We start from the raw sequence: 6,806 nt of genomic DNA on the forward strand, positions 1-6,806 counted from the left end.
CTTTGAAGGAGACGGCAGCATCTTTCGTGAAACGCACATGCATATATGTGTCATAAACTCGCACGCACTCGCAGTGACCCGCTCGTGGATGAGTCCGCCACCCACTTGTGCCCTGCGGTGGGGACACGATGAGGATCAGACCTTTGTTTTCCCCGGATCCCAGAAGAGGAAGCCCTTAAATCCCCAGCCAAGTCTGAGCAAACATCTCCAGCAGGCACGCTCCACGCACAGCCTTAATCCAAACAGCCACAGGGGCGCGTGAGCGGCGCGTTCAATTTCAAGTTCGCATTATCGATCGTGGGTTCTAGCTTAAAGGGAGATCTTCAGACTTCAAAGAGGAATTTCCAGGTGTTATCTGGTGCCAGATGTGGCCAAGATGATACCTGCGTGATCATCTCCGGGCCAGCGCGCATGGGCGCGTTTAATTCGTCGCACTGGTCGAACCGGGAGAGATCTCCAATCCGCAGAGCTTTTGTTTGTTTTCTATATTAACCAGAATACATTTTTCCTCGTCGTGACAGAACAAAGACGAAGCGGCCACCCAAAAGGAAAGGCATTTTTTTTGGTCTTAAGTCTAAAGGCATTCCAGTGAATTTGGCCGATTGTGATGAGAAGCCATGCCAGTCATGGAACTCTTTGAACTGTCACTTCTGTGCAGCAGCAGCAGCAGCCACACAGAACCAGCCACACAGAACCAGCCGTTCAGATTGTCTGCATGGGAGCAGGACTCTTTCCAGACGTGTGTTTTGACTTGGACATTTTCACGCATCGCTCCTTCAGGCAGCCTCCCTCACAAGAGCTGCTGCTTCTCAAAGTGTTCTAATTGCTCTTGACAGATGATTACAGATGTGTTCATGTTAAACTCAGATTTTCCCTCCTCCCGGATGAAAAGCAGAGTGGCAGAACTCTAAACAAGGAGGCCATGAATCGTCTGAGGAGCAGAACCCAAATGTCCTCAAGGGAGACGCTGGTCCTGCCACTCAGGACTGGAACCTCTTAGTCACGGAAGGAGCTCCCACGTTTCCTGCGTTTCTCTGTTTCACATCATCTATATATACACTTAAGAGCAACTTAAGAATGATTCTTATGCAAATTACTGCAGCCGGGAAAAAAAGTAGGTCCTTGTCGGTGAGATCTAACCAGAGTAAAGACGATCATGTGGATGAATGGCTGAGCTCTGCTCCAGGTAAGCACATCCTGATCTAATCATTAAGCTCGTAACCAGAACTGGGACACGGCGTGTGAATAAATAATCTCCATGTTTACCTCACTTTAAGCCTCAGAAGTCTGTACGTTGGCACGTCAGGGTGTCGTGGTACAAAAAGGACTTATTGTTATTCTGGAATTGTTAAAAAAAAATGGGTGGAGACATGGGAAGGGAGGGATCGAAAGGAGGGATGGTAGGGAGAGAAGGAGGGATGGAGGGAGGGATGGAGGGAGGTGCGTGAAGATTACTGGTCGTTTTAGAGGGAAATTAGGCGGCGCAGCCTGAAACAAATAGCTCTAAATAAATCATCAATGTTTAACTTATAAATAAATGAGACCTCACCCCTGTTTACCCCCCCCCCCCCCCCTCATTACAGACCCATCATGCTCAGAGGTCCACACACACACACTTTACCCCTTGGCTCACTTTAAGGCCAGAAACAAAGTTCCTGCACGCTGAGGCGAAAGGCACCGTGTTAATAATTGACATCGTCGGAGTGCCGCGGCGCCGAGGCCGAGGGACAGCGTGCAAAACACCACAGAAGAAAAGTCAAAGCGCACGGCGAGTAATTATTTATCGCCCGAGGCTACAGTCGCCGTGTCGCTGGAGGACGGCAGCGTGATGAGCCAACTCAGAGGCGAGGCCTTTTGAGCTGCTGCAGGTAGATGGACAGTTCGACGTGACCCCCCCCCCCCCCCCCCCCCCCCCACGCAGGATGTCAAAATGGAGGTCGGTCCTCAGTGCAGATAGTCGCCTCGGTAGATGTACAGTAGTTGGTCGACCTGATTTCAGACATACAACGCTCCGACTGTCTAGCACGACTCCACCCAACCACGCCGACGGCTCTAAGGTGACGCATGGCCACCCGAATTAACAGCTCCATAAACTGTGTGAACTCTCCCCGACAGGGAAGTCTTTTTCATTTTGAGAATAATAAAAACAAAAGTCCTCAAATGGTCGCCCTGCGCAACAACAGGGTTACAAACAGCCGTAGAGTCAGGGAGGGATCCTGTTGGCATTTCCATCTGCATCTACTTGTGCATCAGGTAAGCGATCCAGGTTGATGGCAGCGGAGCGGCTCCGGTGTCCCGTTTCGGGCAGCAGCTGGTGAGCGCAGCCCGGCCTGAGGTCACCCTCAGAGTCCCAGCAGCCCCCCTCATCGCCCACTCCCGGGCTCTGTTCCACACTCGCCTTGTCATCGTCATCCGATATCAGCTGTGCATGCATCGGAGCAGCAGGTCCGCTGCATGAGAATGGAGCTCCTTTAATTATTAGGGACAGTGTCTTTAGTCGAGCGATGACGGCTGAAATGCGTTCGGCGGTTCAGGCACTCAGGCATTCAGCCTCAGAGGCTCTGTGATAATTGATCACGTTGTAGAGGCGTGTATGCGATGCAAAAGGGCATGTAGGTGGAGTCGTGTTCCTTTTAGCCCACATTAGCACAATGTCAAAGCATTTATAATGACTGCAGATAATATTCTGAATATGCTCAGATGCAGCAGAGACCTTGGGAAAAAAACAGGCTTACAAGATATGCATAAATTGCACCAATAAAAAAGCAACTATATCTCCAGGTCAGGCGTTTATGCTAAGCTAGGGTACATCATCACAGAGCTCTGATTGGACAACATCCAGAATGCACTGACAAAATCCCGCAGAGCACAAATCCCGGGTCGCGACAGCAGCTAATGTTTGCATGTCGAGGTGGTGCAGACATCCACATGTCTTTAGGACAGGCGTGTGGCGTTGAAGATGAAGACGCAGTTCGGCGCCGCATCCACGGGTCAAGTCTTGTGCTGCTGGACTTTGTCAGTCCGTACAAGAGGGAGAGGTTTGGAACGACACCGTATATGGGACGGATTAAACGGGCTTTATGCTCGGGATGTTAAAGCCTGGCCTCTTCAGCTCACCAAGGAAATTGAGTTTGTGACCCAAAAAAATGCACTTTCCGCTTAACCCCCCCCCCCCCCCCCCCCTCCGACCAGCCATCACACACTAACTTTCTCTTTGAAGGCTAAACGGGCAGAAACGAGGGAGGATTGGTTGTTCTGGGGGGAGTTATGGAAGCCCTGATCCTATTACCCCACCCCCCTGTATAAAATGTGTCTGCAGGCCCCAGGAGCTTTTAACCTTTCGCAGCTCCGTACTTTGATTCACGGAAGAGGCTCTCATGCAAGCGTTCCCTTTTTTATGTCAAGCCAGGCCCGGCCACTGGAAAATGTGGCTCCAGCGTGGAGCGTGCGTCGGCCAGGTCACCCTCTAAGTGTGGGGATTCCCTTTATCCGTGGTTATAAGTGCCTCATAAGTAAACGGGATGGGGGGCAGAAAAAGTCCAAAGTGTGCATGACAACAACAGAAAACAGAAAGCATACAGACTTGCGCCGAACTCCTCCAAGCTGCAGACGATGTTAGTTGCAGAAAGTCTCAAGCACCTGCAACACGTTTGATATTTGGCAAAGAGCTTCAGATGGAAACAAGACGTCCTGATCCAGATATCAGATTCCTCATGGTCTCGTGCATTCATCATGCCGAACACAAACAAGAAAGAAGGTTTAAACCCGGTTCATTTCCCTCTCCGGTGTCTCCGGGGTTTGAAAAAGCAGGAAAGTGCTTCTAAACAAAAAGATGTCGCCAGTTAAATGGAGCGTAGTTAAAGCCAACGTGAGGCGTTTGTCTGTCAAAGGAATTTGTCGGCAGTGAATTAATCATCATTTAAACTGTGCATGGATATAGGGAGCAGAAGATCCTGGAGCGCCGGAGAACACAAGCTCATATTTGGCGAAGACGCAAATTACAGCAATTATTTGTTGCTGTATTTCCTTCAAACCTTGATGAGAGCTGTCATCTAAGGCGCTCCTTATTTCAACAACATTTAGAAGCGGTGACAAAAGACGGTTCGGGGGAACTCGGTGACGCCTCCCTTTGAGAAAGCGTCCTTCGGGTTTCGCCAATATTTCCTGACTCCAATTGTTAGCCTTCGCGATATCAACTTGTGTGGCGGCTTCTTAACTTGCCGTGCGCCTCGGCTAACGTGTTGGCTCAAATGCCACACAGAGAAGCTCTGGAAACAGGCATTAGAGTGGGCTAAATCCCCCCCCCCCCCCCCCCCCGAGTAGCCGTGTGCTTAGCGTGGTCTCTGAAAGGTATCCGACCGTTTATGTGAAACCTAAGCACGTCTTGATCAAAGGCTTTTCACAAGACTGCGAGGTGAATGAGGAGCCTTGTAGAATCCTTAACTGATGACTTTTTTTCAGCTTGCGTGTGCGTGTAGTGTCTCCAAAGACAGGAATCTTTCACCAGAGAGAGAGCGGATTAGCGCATCAAATCCAGCCCTTCAATCAATAGGGAGGTAATGGAGCGATAGAAACTATCTGAACACGCCCTGCCTGCCTGCACGGTGGATTTAAGCAGCTTTCTCTGCTGCACGGCCCAGTTTAAACCCTGCAGACAATTTAATCAAAAAAGACACGACTTGCAATCGTTTGTGTTCAGGAACTGGATACTATTAAAGAAAAGAAAACAGCTGTTGCAGAATCTATTGAATAGCCCCGTTCCTTTAATTTGCTAATTTTGCAGCCTCTATGGCGCAGTGGTGCTTTAAGATAAATGCTAACATCAGAAAGATAACGTTAGGCAGTTGCTTTACCGCTCAGCAAATAGAAGTGCAATGTCCGACGTTTTGAAACGGGTCGGATCGATACTCGTACCAAGATAACGCGCCAGCCAATGGAGTAGCGTGCTATCAGGTTGTTTTGCGTCGACATCGCCAGGAAGCTCAAAGAATTATGCTTCACCTCACATTTAACGAGCATCGACAAACACGCGTCGTCTTGCTGCCCCCGAGAGTTTGGCTTTAAGGAAAGTGAATAAACAGCAACTTGAAGGAGAGAGCAGAGCTAATGTCAGTACTTATTACGTCATTTTAGTACCTGCTGGGTTAAAAAACGTGCAATTTCAGTCCGTTTAGCATTTTAGCGGGGATGAAGTTCACCACGAAGGTACTTGGTGACAGTAGCTGCAACCCGTCGAGTTTGTGTTTGCACAGACTCGACCCCCTGACCTCCTCCCGCGGGCTCTCGACCTCCCTCGCTGACCCGTCAACAAACCAATTTGTCAGCAGCGACCCCTCCGAGTCCGAACCGGTCACCGTGACTTCTCTGCAGTCGATACGAGGACTTTGTAAACACTTAGAGGTTGAGATAAAGAGCAGAGCCTGTAGCGCGTTCTCATAAATATAAATGAACGTCTCCGTCGTATACAAGCTGGAGTTCAAGCACTAATGCGGCGTTTAACATGACGTGCAGTGTAGGAAGTGAAGATCAATTGTGGAGACCAATAATGCACTCAATTAAAACTGAGGACGCATTTTGCATATTTCGATTCTATACGTTTTCTCCTCATTCTCCTCTTTAAAGCGCAGTTTTCTGCAGTGAATGTAAATCCAGCTGTATTATACAGTCTTAATCATTCGTTATCTGCTTTTCCCAACAAGTGAGGATGCCAGGCAAATTAATAATCCATGAAACCTAAAGAGACAAGGAGCCAATTCATCCGTTTGGAGCACGGATCCATCGATGGGACCCGAGAGCTTTAAAGAGCTGTTGTAAAATGTATTTTTAAATAGGGAGAGAGACAAGATAGAGGCAATTTGTAGCTTTATTATAGAAAGGAAAAATGCATGAAGAAGGGCAGGAGATGAAATCTCAGCGCGTGATTGGCACATGTAGATTACGGAACCTGCGGCGTGGCGGCGGTCCACGCCGTCGAGCCCCAGCGTGGAGCCAGCTGTGGAAACACTTTGCTCCGCACTTTTTCCACGTCTCCTATGACATAAGATATTAGCGACTCCCGCTTCATGAATCCATGTCATGCATGAAAGCAGGAGAAAGAAATCAAAGAAGTCCCACTAACTTACTGAGGGGAGACCACCACTGACTTTATGTTCCTTTTCCTCGCCCGCTCTTTGTCATCGTCAGCCTCGTCTTTTTCTGTCTCCCTCCACTCTGCGACTCGGCGTTCGATGGTCAGCATGTAGAAAGCAGGAGATTACCCGGAGGAAAAACAGAACCAGAAATGTATAAAGCGGGGAATGCCAAAAAGAGGTTCACGCTAACGTGCCCCCACTGACAAGAGCGGTACATACACACCTAACGATGAGTGTAACAGGTTATTCGCACGCCGACAAGCGTCGCCTTGGCATGCGACTCCGTTTCCAGTGGCAGATGGCGAGCGCCTGCGTTAACGCTGATGGGACCGCCATCCTCCGAGGCCTCATTCGGCGTCATCCTCTCTTTTCAAGCGCCGGAGACGGAAGCAGCGATTCGAAAATTGTCAAAGCTGCAGAGAGGACTGTGGGAAAACGCGATAACGCGAGACAACCAAACAACCCGACTGCGGAAACAAAGGAGGCGCTGGAAGGTGGAACGAGAGGCCTCTCTGGGTTTGAACTCGTCACAGATGGAATAGTCGGTTGATCAAGAGCTCCTACAAATTTGGCAAATGATCTGAGCTGCTAGAAAATAAGGCCTCAGTGCAGAGATGATGTTGTCGTCTCTGACCTTCGTGATGCGTGGCGAACACAAATAAAGCCTAAACTGTC

Source organism: Brachionichthys hirsutus, chromosome 21 (genome assembly GCF_040956055.1).
Source record: "Brachionichthys hirsutus isolate HB-005 chromosome 21, CSIRO-AGI_Bhir_v1, whole genome shotgun sequence".
Taxonomy (NCBI): domain Eukaryota; kingdom Metazoa; phylum Chordata; class Actinopteri; order Lophiiformes; family Brachionichthyidae; genus Brachionichthys; species Brachionichthys hirsutus.